This window comes from Pongo pygmaeus, chromosome 20 (assembly GCF_028885625.2).
Source record: "Pongo pygmaeus isolate AG05252 chromosome 20, NHGRI_mPonPyg2-v2.0_pri, whole genome shotgun sequence".
NCBI classification, from domain to species: domain Eukaryota; kingdom Metazoa; phylum Chordata; class Mammalia; order Primates; family Hominidae; genus Pongo; species Pongo pygmaeus.
Window position 1 is genome coordinate 50532739 of NC_072393.2, and position 14685 is coordinate 50547423.

Here is a 14685-nt window from a genome sequence, read left to right on the forward strand (position 1 = left end):
CACACACACACACACACACACACACACACACACACAGCCAACAGCTCTACTTCCAGAAGTTCTTAAGTGTCTAGAGATCCCAGATCCTCTCCCCAGAAATACACCCAGTAACACACACACCACACAAACACCTACACATTTGTATATAATTTCAAGGGGTTATGGGGCACTCTAAAGACCAGCTTTAGATTTCAAGTGAGGAATCTTATACCTAGATTACAAATTAGTAAATATCTTTCTTTTTTGAGATAGGGTCTTGCTCTGTTGCCCAGGCTTCAGTGCAGTGGCACTAAGACAGCTCACCGTAGTCTCAATCTCCCAGGCACAAGCGATCCTCCCACCTCTGCCTCCTGAGTAGCTGATATCCATGCATGTCACCATGCTCAGCTACTTTTGAAAAACTTTTGTAGAGTGGGGTCTTGCTGTGCTGCCCAGGCTGGTCTCAAACTCCCGGGCTCAAGTGATCCTCCTGTCTTGACCTCCCAAAGTGCTGGGATGACAGGAAGTAAATATCTTTCTTGAAGTCAACTTAGAAATACAGGTTGAAAGTTACACATGTTTATATAACTTTTGACCCAATGGTTACACTTTTTAAAACAGTTTTATTGAGGTATAATAAGCAAATAAAAATGTTGTATGTTCAAAGTGTACAACTTGATGTTTTGATAGTTGATCTCTACAATCAAGCTAATTAATATATCCATCACCGGCTGGGTGTGGTGGCTCAGCCTGTAATCCCAGCTCTTTGGGAGGCTGAGGAAGGTGGATCACCTGAGGTCAGGAGTTTAAGACCAGCCTGGCCAACATGGTGAAACCCTGTCTCTACTAAAAAATACAAAACTTAGCCAGGTGTGGTGACACACACTTGTAATTCCAGCTACTTGGGAGGCTGAGGTGGGAGGATCTCTTGAATCTGGGTGGTGAGGGTTGCAGTGAGCCGAGATCATACCACTACACTCCAGCATGGACAACAGAGTGAGACTCCATCTCAAAAAAAAAAAAAAAGGAAGAAAGGAAAAAAAAAAACTGCTGGATGCTTGCTTGCATTGCTTGCATTGCTTGCACTGCAAGCATTATCTCATGTACTACTGGTACCACCCTGTGCTGTAAAGACTATTAATATCCCATTTTACAATAGGTAAACTGAGGTTTATGTTGGGTAAGTGAGTTGTGAAAAACCAAGCTGTAAGTGGGTGAATCATTTTTAAACTCAGGGCTATGTGACTCCAAACTTCATAACCACTGTGAAATAAATACTATGTAGAAAAATCTATTTTTAAAAAATCTCTGAAAATGAAGCAGGCACAGTTTTCCCTATTCCATCCCCTGAGCACAGTTAAAAACCTTGGATATTATCACTTCTACACTGCTGGTGGGAATGTAAACTAGTAGAGCCGTTATGGAAAACAGTGTGGAGATTCCTTAAACAACTAAAAGTAGAACTACCATTTGATCCAGCAGTCCCACTACTGGGTATCTACCCAGAGGAAAAGAAGTCATTACACAAAAAAGATACTTGCACACGCATGTTTATAGCAGCACAATTCACAATTGCAAAATCGTGACACCAACCCAAATGCCCATCAATCAACGAGTGGATAAGGAAACTGTGATATATATATATATATATTCCTATATATATATATATTCCTATATATATATACACCTATATATATATATTCCTATATATATATACACCTATATATATATATTCCTATATATATATACACCTATATATATATATTCCTATATATATATACACCTATATATATATATTCCCATATATATATATATATATATATATATATATATGAATGATGGAATACTACTCAGTCATAAAAAGGAATGAATTAACAACATTTGCAATGACCTGGATGAGACTGGGGACTATTATTCTAAGTGAAGTAACTCAGGAATGGAAAGCCAAACATCGTATGTTCTCACCGATATGTGGGAGCTAAGCTATGAGGACACAAAGGTGTAAGAATAATACAATGGACTTTGGGGACTTGGGGTGAAGAGTGGGAGGGGAGCGAGGGATGAAAGGCTACAAATAGGGTGGAGTGTATACCGTTCAGGTGATGGGTGCACCAAAATCTCACAAATCACCCCCAAAGAACTTACTCATGTAACCTAACACGACCTGTACCCCAATAATCTATGGAAAAATAAATAAAATAAAATAAAGCAATAGAGAAAAAGCCTCAAAAATATGAACAGAACATCATTGTTCTATGGGAATAATATCAAGCAGTCTTTCACAGGTGTAGCTAAAGAATAAATATATAAATACAAACAAATAGATAACTCGGAAAGGAGGAGAGAATATGGCAGACTGGCTGCGGGTCTCAAGACCGGAGAAAGGACATGGTGGTGAGTTTTCTGGACTTTCTTTGTGCCTCACAGATCCCAGACTGGGAGCTGGAGAGCCTGGCAATCTAGAAATGCCAATGAGTGTAGACTCAAAAAAGGCTCAAGCAAAGCCTGCTCTAGCCAAAGGACAAGAAGGAGCAGCCTGACAAGATTTGCTAAAGACAGCAAATCTTTAGAAGATAATCACTTTGCTGCTGTGATATCCCACAGAAAAGCCTGGACATTTACCTGGACATTTACCCTTGCCAGCTGTACAGAGACACCTATCCCCTCCACCAGGCTGAATAAGCAGCTGGGACTGTCATCCTTGCCCAGCAGTAATGAGCACCGACCCTGCAGTGTCCATTGAGGCCACTAGGGAGCAGTAACGAGGTGTCTCTGCCCATTCTGGGCAAGATGGTATCAGAGGATGTCTCAATGGGAAGCCTGAATTCTCCTAACTGCCCAGAGTAACAGTTGCCCCGCCCCACCTGGAATGTCAACAGAGGCCAAATGGGGGACCTGGACCTCCATCCGCACTGGTTGTAACAAGATGTTGCCCTTTTTGCCCCACCAGCAAGATGTCAGAGGAGACCTGCTATAACAGAAGATTTAAATGAGATCCAGCGTCTCATAATATCCAAAATGTCCAGGGTGTCATTGAAAATCACTTGTCATACACCTACATGTAATCCCAATACTTTGGGAGGCCGAGGCGGGAGGATTGCTTGAGCTCAGAAGTTCGAGACCAGCCTGGGCAACATAGTGAGACCCCATCTCTACAAAAAAAAAATTGACTGAATGAGAAAGACATTCCTGAAATTAAATGAGGAAAGACAATTAATAGAGATGACACAGATTGTTGCTGATGTTTTCTAACTTGGTCTTGAGTTTTCTAGGGGATTTAGTTGTAGATGTTTGAAGTGTAATTTTCACTGGTTACTTCTTTATCTTGGTGGTCGGCCTAATGCCTACATGTCTGACCTGTGACCAGGTGTCCCTCTCACAGTAGACTTATTTTTTGTGTGTTTGTTTGTTTTTGAGACAGAGTCTCACTCTGTCACCCAGGTCGGAGTGCAGTGGTATGGTCTTGGCTCACTGCAACCTCCACCTCCCAGGTTCAAGCAATTCTCATGCCTCAGCCTCCTGAGTAGCTGGGATTACAGACGTGTGCCAATACACCCAACTAATTTTTTTTTTTTTTTTTTTTTTTTAGTACAGATGGGGTTTCACCATGTTGGCCAGGCTGATCTTGAACTCCTAGCCTCATGGTATCCTCCCACCCCAACCTCCCATACTGCTGGGATTACAGGCATAAGCCATCAAGCCTGGCCCACAGTACACTTGTTTATAATGGCAGACATTCTTAAGGCTTTTGTCTGACCTGTGCCCAGTTTATTTCTACAAGGAGAGCCATGCTTTAGGACAGCCCTGACCAGGAAAGACATTAGGTTTGGATGTGTCAGTCAGGTGAGACACAGAGGAGGCAGCACAACAAAACACATGAAATAACAGGGGCAGTTTTTACTCACAGATTCCGGAGAAGACAGAGCAGCACATCTCACAGAGCCAACAGGAAGAAGAGAGTTGTCTGGGACACGCACAACTCAACCAGTGGGTAGGGAGCAAGAAAGAGAAAGTGAGAGACCTGTGGGCTGATGCTTTTACTGGGGTCTCAGGAAACTGCTCAGGCAGTTTTCCACAGAGAATTCTAACTGGGTTTAGAGCCAGCAGGCACAAGTTGCATGGAGTCACACTGACTGGGAGGTGATCACTGTGGCATATCCACACAGCCTATGCAGGGTCTGGGGGTCAGGGGGACAGTCAAGTGAATTGTATCTAGCTGTTGCATAAGGAGGTGGTTAACAGGAAGTGGTAGTAAGGCAGGTATCTGGATCTGCCACATTAAGGATCTGGGGGGAGGTGGAGACCTGGAAACTGTGTCAAGGGTGACTAAGCTTTTCTTATGGTCTAAGAAAGTCCAACTTATATTCAAAATAGATACTGAGCCAGGCACAGTGGCTCAAACCTGTAATCCCAACACTTTGGGAGGCTGAGACAAGAGGATTACTTGGGCTCAGGAGTTTGAGATCAGCCTGGACAACATAGTGAGACCTCCGTCTCTACAAATAAAATTTCAAAAAATTAGCTGGGTGTGGTGGCACGTGCCTATAGTCCCAGCTACTCGGGGGACTGAGATGAGAGGTTTACTTGAGTCCAGGATTTCGAGGCTGCAGTGAGCCGTGATTGCACCACTGCACTCCAGCCTGGGTGATAGAGTGTGACCCTGTCTCAAAACAATAAAATTTCAAAAATTGATACTGGGTTTCTATAAAATTATAAGAATTCACTACACTGATGTTAGAATTGTCTTAAAAGAATCTTAAAGCAGCCAACATAAAAATGCTTCAATGAACAATTACAAACACTTGAAATAAGTGAAAAACCAGAAAGTCTCAGCAAAGAAATAGAAGATATAAAAAAGAACCGACAGAAATTTTAGAATGGAAAAGCACAATAACAGAAATTTTTAAAAAACTTAATGTTTGAGCCCAGCTGCAGAATGGAGATGACAGAGATAAAAATCGGTGCAGATAAAAGTTACCAAATCTGAACAACAGAAAGAAAATAGATTGATAAGAAATGAAGAACAGAACTTTGGGACCTGTGGGACTTTAACAAAAGAGTCAACATTCATGTCATCAGAGACACAGAAGGAAAGGAGGAAGTGGGTATAATGGCTGATTTCCCAAATCTGGTAAAAGACATACATCTATGGAATCAAGAAACTGAGTAAACCCCAATGCCAATGTGGTAATCAGGATTCTAAATATAATCCTTCCAGATTTCTGTTCCTGATTGTTCAATCAAATGCTAATCTAGGTATTGCTTTGAAGGGATTTTGTAATTAAAGCCCAAAGTCAGCTGATCTTAAAATACAGATCATCTGGGTGGGCCTGACCTGATCAGGTGAGTCTTTTAAAAGCAGAGCAGATGAGAAAGTCAGAGAATCAAAACACAAGGAGGATTCAGTGCATCCTTGCTGTCTTTGAAGATGCAGGGGTCAATGTGCGAGGAGGGTAGAGTGGCCTGCAAGAGCTTAGAACACTCGCAGATGACAGCCAGCAAGGAAACAGACAGTCCTACAACTGTAAGAACCTGGATTCTGGCCAGGCGTGGTGGCTCATGCCTGTAATCCCAGCACTTTGGGAGGCCGAGGCAGACGGATCACGAGGTCAGTAGATCAAGACCATCCTGGCTAACATGGTGAAACCCCGTCTCTACTAAAAATACAAAAAATTAGCTGGTGGGTGCCAGAGCTTGCAGTGAGCCGAGATCACCCCAATGCACTCCAGCCTGGGTGACAGAGCAAGACTCCGTCTCAAAAAAAAAAAGAAAAAAGAACCAGGATTCTGCCACCATCTGAATGAGCTTGGACATGGGTTCTTTCCCAAAGCCTGAAGGTAAACCCCAGCCAACTCACATCACACCTTGATTTTGGCCTGGTGAGAGAACCCAGTTGAGGACACTTGGACATCTGAGGTACAGAAACTGAAATAGTAAATGTTATTCACTGTCTTAGTTCACCCAGACTCTGCACTAGAATGTAAGTTCAATTAGTTTATTATTTATTTATTTATTTATTTATCTACTTTTTCGGAGACGGAGTCTCGCTCTGTCACCCAGGCTGGAGTGCAGTGGTGTGATCTGGGCTCACTGTAACCCCGAACTCCTGGGTTCAAGCGATTCTCCTTCCTCATCCTCCCAAGTAGCTGGGACTACAGGCGCCCACCACCACGCCCGACTAATTTTTTGTATTTTTAGTAGAGACGGAGTTTCACCGTGTTAGCCAGGATGGTCTCGATCTACTGACCTCGTGATCCACCTGCCTCGGTCTCCCAAAGTGCTGGGATTACAGGCGTGAGCCACTGCGTCTGAGTGCAATTAGTTTATTTTGGAGAAAGCATTGGCAGAGGTGTGGGAGAGTAAGTAAGGGAAAAGAAGGAAGCCATATAGAAAAATTAGCTCTATAGAAAACTGGAGCTCATCTCTGAAAACTGGTATAAAACACACCTCTGAGGGCCGGGCGCAGTGGCTCACACCTGTAATCTCAGCACTTTAGGAGGCCGAGGCAGGCAGATCACCTGAGGTCGGGAGTTTGAGACCAGCCTGACCAACATGGAGAAACCCCCTCTCTACTAAAAATACAAAATTAGCCCGGCATGGTGGCACATGCCTGTAATCCCAGCTACTCAGGAGGCTGAGGCAGGAGAATCACTTGAACCTGGGAGGCGGAGGTTGCGGTGAGCCAAGATCATGCCATTGCATTCCAACTTGGGCAACAAGAGCAAAACTCCATCTCAAAACAAAAACAACAACAACAACAAAAAAAAACACCTCTGAGTTGTTCCCCCTAAGTTCAGGGGAATATATATCTACCAATTCCTTCTTGGTGTTAGTTAATGGTCACTCCCAGGATGTTAATTTCTCTGACATTTTCGGCCTGCCCTCAGTTGGGGCTTGCATCCTCTTGTACTCAGAGAAATCAGAGAGGCACAGACAGTCATGGAAGGGGCTGGGGAAGTACTCACCGCTCTCTTTCAGTCATTTCGAGAATTTCTCTTCTTTCATCATTCAGTCATCCTAAAAGTCCTGTGTGTCAATAATAAATTACACCCACTGAAAGATGTATATTTCCATCTCATGGCCTTTCATTTTCTATTAGTGTCCCCTTCATTCCACTCCATCTTATTATTAGAATGATTCTACCAGTGTCTTTCTGGAAAATAGGTGTAGGAATAAATTTATTCTAAAAAATAAAACAACATCTACGCAAAGAGGTCTTAAAATCTTAATAATTAGTTCTATAAAACAATTAACTCCAAGAAGTAATGCTGAATGCTTTCCAAATGCATACTGACAATAAGAAAACATTATCAAATACCCACATTTGCATTTTTTCTAGACACGGTTACAGACCTAAATCCCTCAATTGATCAGCTTGAGGGACCAAATAAATCTCTGTTATCGGTATAGCAACAGCACTTACTTGTTTTGTAGCAGTCAGAGCACACCAAAGTAAGATCAAAGAAAAAATAGAATCTCAAGAAATATATTTTCTCAAGGTAAACCCTCACCAAATTATAATTGAATGATTAGTCTGGTATAATTTTAGTAGACAAATTATAGGAAAAAAAAAGACAGGACAAAATATGATAATTGAGTTGGCAAAGATCAACTCCTAAGCAGCTAATTTCGTGTTCAATAAAACCCAAAAATGCAGAAGCATGATTTTCCCATTTATAGTATGTTCACATACTATAAATGAGTTATTTTAACCAATTTAGAAATAAGACCTGGCCAGGCACGGTGGCTTACACCTGTAATCCCATCACTTTGGGTGGCAAAACAGGAGGATTGCTTGAGGCCAGGAGTTAGAAACCAGCCTGGCTGACATGGCCAAACCCCTTCTCTTACTAAAAATACAAAAATTAGCTGGGCAGGGTGGTGCATGCCTGTAATTTCACCTCCTCAGAAGGCTGAAGCATGAAAATCATTTGAGCCTGGAGGCGGAGGTTGCAGTGAGTTGAGATTGCACCACTGCACTCCAGCCTAGGCAATGGAGGGAGACTCTGTCTCAAAAAAAAAAAAAAAAAAAAAAAAGGCTGGGCACGGTGGCTCATGCCTGTAATCCCAGCATTTTGGGAGGTCAAGGCGGGTGGATCACAAGGTCAGGAGTTCGAGGAGACCAGCCTGGCCAATATGGTGAAACCCGTCTCTACTAAAAATAAAAAAATCAGTCAGGCATGGTGGTGTGTGCCTATAATCCCAGCTACTCAGTAGGCTGAGGCAGGAAAATTGCTTGAACCCAGGAGGCGGAGGTTGTAGTGAGCTGAGATCCTGCCACTGCACTCCAGCCTGAGCGACAGAGCAAGATTCTATCTCAAAAAAAAAAAAAAAAAAAAAGGAAGTGGTGAGACATGAGTATTGTATTGTATCATAATAAAGCAATTATTTGGCATTACACCTTAATGAATTTTATCCAATCAATTTGCCTTTGTAGACACAGAGTGATTCATATAATATGACATGTAGCATAATCAAGTTTAATCTCTATAATAATGGTTGTTTATCTGCAGGCTATAGTTGTAAAAGAAGAATAAATAAATAAAGCAATCTATCAATCTTGATCAAACAATGTAGCCCACAGTTGATTCAGATGTTACAATAATGTAGTTGGTACAACTCACTGGGCAGCATATACCATGAGTACTAACAAAAAATAAAAATCATGGCAAGGCGCAATGGCTCATGCCTGTAATCCCAGCACATTGAGAGGCAGAGGTGGGCGGATCACCTGAGGTCAGGAGTTCGAGACCAAGCTGGCCAACATGGCGAAATCCCACCTCTACTAAAAAATACAAAAATTAGCCAGGCACAGTGGTGCATGCCTGTAATCCTAGCTACAGGGGAGGCTAAGGCAGGAGATTCGCTTGAACCCAGGAGGCAAAGGCTGCAGTGAGCCGAGATCGCGCCACTGCACTCCAGCCTGGGCGATAGATTGAGACTCTGACTCAAAAAAAAAATGAAAAATGAAAATCAACTGCATGAAAGTCAATTCAGTTTATGCCTAGCCTTCATTAAAGACCACAGGAAAAAATAACAAAAAAACAAAAAATAAATGTCTCGGTGAAAATCTCATTTGGGTTCTCATCTACAGGACAGAGTATAGATGGAAAATACATGTTTGATGTAATAACTGATTTTGTGATATATCTTTATGATTGTAAATAGTTGATATATTAAGAAATAATAGTAAAATAAATGTTATTTTAAGCCTCCAAATTTGTGATAATTTTGTTAGGCAGCAATAAATTTAAAAAAAAACTAATACACCCAAACAGAATAAACCCAAATGAATCTATGCCAGGATATATCATAATCAAACTGTTGAAAGCTAAAGATGAATTTAAAATCTTGAAAGCAGTGAAAGACAAATGATACCTTACCCATAGGAAGAAAACAATTTTAATGAGAGTAGATTTCTCATCAGAAACTATGAAAGCCAGAAGAAAGAAGCACAACATTTTATAAGTGCTAAAGAACTGTCAACCCAGGATTCCATAACCAGCGAATGAAAAAGATGTACATTTATATGTATACATATAATATGATAAATGATTATAAATGGGAGAAGATAATAGTATTAAAGGGAGGTAAGGTTTCTTTTTTTTTTTTTTTTTTAACTGAGTCTTGTTCTGTTGCCCAGGCTGGAGTGCAGTGGCACGATCTCGGCTCACTACAACCTCTGCTTCCCAGGTTCAAGAGATTCTCGTGCCTCAGCCTCCTGAGTAGCTGGGACTACAGGCACACGCCACCATGCCCGGCTAATTTTTGTATTTTTAGTAGAGATGGGGTTTCACCATGTTGGCCAGGCTGGTCTGGAACTCCTGGCCTCAAGTGGTCTGCCTGCCTCAATCTCCCAATGTGCTTGGATTACACGTGTGAGCCACTGTGCTGGGCCTGGCCCTGAGGTAAGGCTTCTATATTTTGTTTGAACCGGTAAAATGTCAAAACCAATAGGCTGTGATAAACTCTATACGTAATACCTACAGCCATTGCTAAAAAGTCTATACAAAGCGACACACTCAAAAACATTACAGATAAATAAAATGAGATTCTAAAAAAATGTTGATGTGACCCATAAGTAGGCAGGAAAAAGGAAACAGAAAAACAAAAAACCAAAAAACAAACAGAAGACAAAAAAAATGAATTGGCAGACCTAAGTCCTAACATAACAATAATTACATTAAATTTAATAGCCTAAATATACCAATTAAAGGGTTTATATTTACAGACTGTATTTTTTAAATGAGCCAGTTAAATGATAGCTACAATAAAATTACTTCAAATATAATCATACACATAGGTTGAAAAGGATAAAAAAAATACTATGTCAATATTAATAAAAGGAAAGCAAGAGTGGTTATATTAGCATCAGATAAAGAACAGAGCAAAGACAATTAGCAAGGACAGAAAGTAACATAATGATAGAAGAGTCGCTCCACCAAGAAGACATGGCAATCCCAAATGTGTACACACCAAACAACGGAACTACAGAATATGTGAAGGAAAAATGGACAGAACTGAAATGAGAAACGCATAAATTGACAATTACAGTCTGGCACATCAGCACTACTCTCAACTATTGATAGAACAACTAGACAAAAAAAAATCAGCAAGGATAGAAGAACTCAACACCACCAGCAATCAAGGTCTAATTGACATTGACAGGACATTTCACCCAACAACAGCGAAATACACATTCTTTCCAAACATTCACAGAACATATACTAAAATAAGCCATGTCCTGGGCTAGAAAACCTCAACAAACTTAAAAGAATTGAAACCATACAGGGTGTTCTCTGACCACAGTGGAATCCAACTAGAAATAACTAACAGGAAGATAAGAACAAAATCTCCAGATACTTGGAAGCTGAACACTACACTTTTAACTAAGCCACGGGTCAAAGAAAAAGTCTTGGGGGAAAACAAAAATACATTGAACTCAATGAAAAAGAAAACACAACACATCAAATTTTGTAGGATGGAACTAAAGCAGTGCTCAGAGAGAAGTTTATAGCACAAAAATGCTTACAGTAGACAAGAGGGAAAGTATCAAATTGATCACCTAAGCTCCCAACTCAAGATATTAGAAAAAAGCAAAAGAAACCCAAATCAAACAAAAGAAATAAAATAATAAATGGCAAAAATCAATAAATTTGAATAGAGAAAACCAATGAAACAAAAAGTTGGTTCTGGCCAGTCACGGTGGCTCATACCTGTAGTCCCAGCTAGTCGGGAGGCCGAGCAGGAGGATCACTTGAGCCTGGGAAGCTGAGGCTGCAGTGAGCAGTGATTGCACCACTGCACTCCAGCCTGGGTAACAGAGTAACATCCCCTCCCCCTAAAAAAGATGGTTCTTACAAACAATCAAAATTGATGAACCTCTAGCATTATTGAGAAAGAAAATAATGAAATTATATCACCAATTTATCAGAAAATTAATCAATCACCAATGTCAGGAAAGAAACAGTGGATATCATTACAAGCATTGCTGACAACAAAATGATAATAAAGGACTGAAACAAACAGCTCTACTACACACATAAATTTAATAATTCACGTAAAAAGAACTAATTCCTCAAAAAAGCAAAAACTACCACCACTAACCCAATATGAAATAGAGAATTTGAATAACCCTACAACTATTAAGGAAACTGGTTTTTAAATTTTAAAACTCCTGAAAAGGAAATCTCCAGGCCTCAATAGTTTCACATGAGAACTACCACTTGATCCAGCAATCCCACTACTGGGTATCTACCAAGAAGAAAAGAAGTCATTATACAAAGAAGACACTTGCACACACATGTTTATAGCAGCACAATTCCTGATTGCAAAAATGTGGAATCAACCCAAATACTCGTCAATCAATGAGTAGATAAGGAAACTGTGAGATATATATATATGATGGAATACTACTGAGTCATAAAAAATGAATTAATGGCATTTGCAGCAACCTGGATGGGACTGAAGACTATTATTCTAAGTGAAATAATTTATGAATGGAAAACCAAACATCATATGTCCTCACTGATATGTGGGAGCTAAGCTATGAGGATGCAAAGGCATAGGAATGATACAATGGGCTTTGGGGACTCGGGTGGGGGAAAGGTAGGAAGCAGATGAGGTATAAAATACTACAAAGTGGGTACAGTACATACTGCTCCAGTAATGAATCCACCAAAATCTCACAAATCACCACTAAAGGACTTATACTACCTGTTCCCCAAAAACCTATGGAAATAAAAAAAAATAAGAAAAGAAAAAAATTAAATGTGAAAATATAAGCTACAGACTAGGAGAAAATATTTGCAAATCATAAATCTGATAAAGGACACCTATCTAGAATATGCAAATAACTCTCAAAACTCAACAGTAAAAACAAAACCAAATGACAACAACAATCTATATTTTTCAGTGAACTCTCTCTTCACGGTACCACACAGTCATGATTACTGTAGCTTTATAATAAATTTTGAAATCAGGGAGAGTGCTACTTCCTACTTTATTCTTTTTTTTCAAAATTGTTTTATCCAGTTCTTTTCCTTTGCACACAATCTTCTCTTCATCGAAGAGTGATTTCACTGAAAAAGATACACAAATGGCAAATAGGCACAGGAAAAGATATTTAATCAACATCATTAGCCATTAGGGAAAAGCAAAGTAAGACCACGGTAAAATATTAACTACATACCTATTAGAATGACTAAACTTGAAAACAATCACAGAGACAATATGAAACACTGCCAAAGATGCAGGGACACTGCATCTCCCACACCTTGCTGATGGAGATGTAAAATGGTGCAGCCACTCGGGAAAATAGTTTGGCAGTTTCTTTAAAACACTAAACAGACGCTTAGCATATGACTCAGCCATTGCACCCCTGAGCATTATCCCAAAGAAACAGAAACTCAAGCCAGGCCCAGTGGCTCATGCCTGAAATCCCAGCACTTTGGGAGGCCGAGGCAGCGGATCACCTGAGGTCACGAGTTCAAGACCAGCCTGGCCAACGTGACAAAACACCATCTCTACTAAAAATACAAAAAATTAGCCAGGGATGGTGGCAGGTGCCTGTAATCCCAGCTACTCAGGAGGCTGAGGCAGAAGAATCGCTTGAACCTGGGAGGCAGAGGTTGCAGTTAGTAGAGATCCCACCACTGCACTCCAGCTTGGGTGACTGAGTGAGACTCTGTCTCAAAAAAAAAAAACCAAAAAAAATGCAAAAAACAGGTCCACACAAAATCCTATACGTGAATGTTTATAGTAGCTTTATTTGTAATACCCAAAAACAAAAACAACCAAGTTGTCTTTCAATAACTGAATGATTAAACAAACTATAGTACATGGAAAAGTGCTCAGCAATAAAAAGGAACAAACTATTGATATGTAGCTACAGTTGACCCTTGAACAACATGGGTTTAACTGTGCGGGTCCACTTATAAGCAGATTTTCTTCTGTCTCTACCACCCCTGAGACAACAAAACTAACCCCTCCTCTTTCTCCTTCTCCTCTGCATGAAAACAATGGGGATGAAGACCTTCATAATGATCCACTTCCACCTAATGAATAGCAAACATATTTTCTCTTTCTTATGATTTTAATACATTTTTCTAGCTTACTTTATTGTAAGAATACAGTATATAATATACAGAGCATGCAAAATATGGCTTCCATTCAACAATAAGCTATTAGTAAGTAAATTTTGTGGGACTCAAAAATTAATTTCAACTGGGCAGAGTTCAGCACCCCTAACCCCCACATTGTGCAAGCGCCAACTGTATTTGAATGGATTTCAAGGGCATTATGCATGAGTAAAATATTGAAGTCACTCTCAAAAGGTCGCATACTGTACAATTCCATTTATATAACATCTTTGAAATGACAAAATTATAGAGATGGAAAACAAATTGGTGGCTGACGGGGGTTAAGGATGGGGGAAAAGAGAGAAGTGGGTGTGACTATGAAAAGGTGGCACCAGGGAGAACTTTGTGGTGATAAAATCGTTTTGTAATTTGATTGCAGTGGCGTTTACATGATCCTGTGATCAATTGGAACTACACACACACACATTGTACCAGTATCATTCCTGATTGTGATGTTGAACTATAGTTATATAAGATGTATTCATTGGGGGGAACTGGATGAAGGGCATATGGGATCTCTCCATGATACAATTTCTTTGTAACTTCCTGTGAATTTATAATTATTTCAAATTTTAAAAAGAAAAGCAAAATTAAAGATTTTACAAATTAAATCTGAAAGGAAATAAACTAAGTGTTAATAATTGCCTCTTTGGGAGGTGGAAGTACATGAGATTTTTCTGTTTTGCATGCAAGTATTTTCTACAACGAACATATATATTACTTTGTTTTTATCACAGTAATTTTTTTTTTTAATCTTCCTCAAACCATGGTCATGAGAGGTCTACTCAGCTGCTTACATGTTTCCCTCCAGTGATGGCACAGGGGATGGCCTCTCCTAAGACAGCCCTAGGAGGATGGCCTCACAGGTGAAGGAAGTGGGGAGAGCAGAGCATCTCCTAGCTAGGGACCTCTGAGTCATGCAGCAAGCATCAAACATTTGCAACAACAACAACAACAACAACAAAACATGAGAAACAGACACTTATTCACAATGCTGGGAGGAATGCAAAATGGTATCATTGCAATGCAGTGGGGATGGGGAATATCTAACAATTTATGTATGGAT

General features: G+C 40.1%; 1 protein-coding gene across 1 annotated transcript in view; it reads right to left on the reverse strand.

Moving 5' to 3' along the window:
- Positions 1-14685, reverse strand: part of LOC129021079 (carcinoembryonic antigen-related cell adhesion molecule 5-like) — a 34115-nt gene that overhangs the window by 5861 nt on the left and 13569 nt on the right. The window lies entirely within an intron of this gene.